This window comes from Buceros rhinoceros, unplaced genomic scaffold, assembly GCF_000710305.1.
Source record: "Buceros rhinoceros silvestris isolate BGI_N320 unplaced genomic scaffold, ASM71030v1 scaffold24246, whole genome shotgun sequence".
Taxonomy (NCBI): Eukaryota; Metazoa; Chordata; class Aves; order Bucerotiformes; family Bucerotidae; genus Buceros; species Buceros rhinoceros.
In genome coordinates, this window is record NW_010418628.1 from 1,545 (window position 1) to 2,065 (window position 521).

Here is a 521-nt window from a genome sequence, read left to right on the forward strand (position 1 = left end):
AGGGGTGAAGTTCGATCTCCAGTAATTTCAGAGAGGAGGTGTTGCTGAGGAGGCATCCCGTGCACCTTCCAGTGATGCCGTGAGATTGCTCCCCTAATCCCCAGCTTTTCTGCTGACATTCTCCTGGTGCCAGCGTGTCCATCCCAGAGTGGTGCCTGCCCGCTGTGTCCGGTGGGGATGGAGCTGGCTGGGTCCTCACAGCGGTGCTGCCCCTCGGCGAGGCTCCCGTCTGGGGAGCAGTGCTCACCTCTCACCCCAGGTTTGTGCTGCGGCGTGTCCTGAGCTGGCAGGATGGGAGGGTGTGACAGATGCGCTGCCTGGAGCTGCCCAGCACATCCCTTTGTGCTACCAGCACATCCCTTTGGAGCCTGGAGCTGCCCACCCTGCACCCTGGGTGATGGAGGACAAGCCACACACCTCAGTGTGGCACAAAACAATTTCCAGATGTCATGTTGAGAGGGAAGGGGGTTTGGCAGGGCCACGTGGGTGTCCCGGGAACAGAGCGGGAGTACTCTGTGATT